Here is a 604-nt window from a genome sequence, read left to right as displayed (position 1 = left end):
CACCTTTCTCTATGGCGAGTGCAGCAAATCTTTCTTGGGGTTTATCTCCGCCATATTTACATATCAACAGAAGAATTTATGCTGCATTCTACAAACTCATTCTCAGCTSGATTTAATTTCAGACTTTGCATCCCCACAGCATGATGCTGCCATAACCRTGCCTTTCAGTGAGGATGGTGTGTTCAGTCTCGGTGCAGGGCATTTTCTTCTGTTGGTCGATCACCTACAACTCAGTGTCCGATTTACAAGGACGTGAGCTGGAAACCGTTTTGGTGCCCTATTCACTAAAGAAAAATTATGTTGCTAATGCAAATTACASAACATTAACGGGTAGTTCTATACATGATTAATTATGAAAAGATACCAGCTGTAGGTTTAATACGTCACTTGCCCAGTGACATTGTGTTGTTCCTCCCAAAAATGACTGTAACTTCCTCATTTTCAAATACTTTAGTATTGTTTATGTGAATTAAAATCCAAAGGTATTATTACCTTTGGATATGAGCAGGCAACTCTTATATAAAATACAATGTTTGCAAGACTCATAAAAAAAAAAAGAAAAAACAAAGTGTTGCCTGGGYTACTGCTCMAGACCAAAACTGCG

This window comes from Poecilia reticulata, linkage group LG17, assembly GCF_000633615.1.
Source record: "Poecilia reticulata strain Guanapo linkage group LG17, Guppy_female_1.0+MT, whole genome shotgun sequence".
NCBI lineage: Eukaryota > Metazoa > Chordata > Actinopteri > Cyprinodontiformes > Poeciliidae > Poecilia > Poecilia reticulata.
This window is presented reverse-complemented; position numbering follows the sequence as displayed.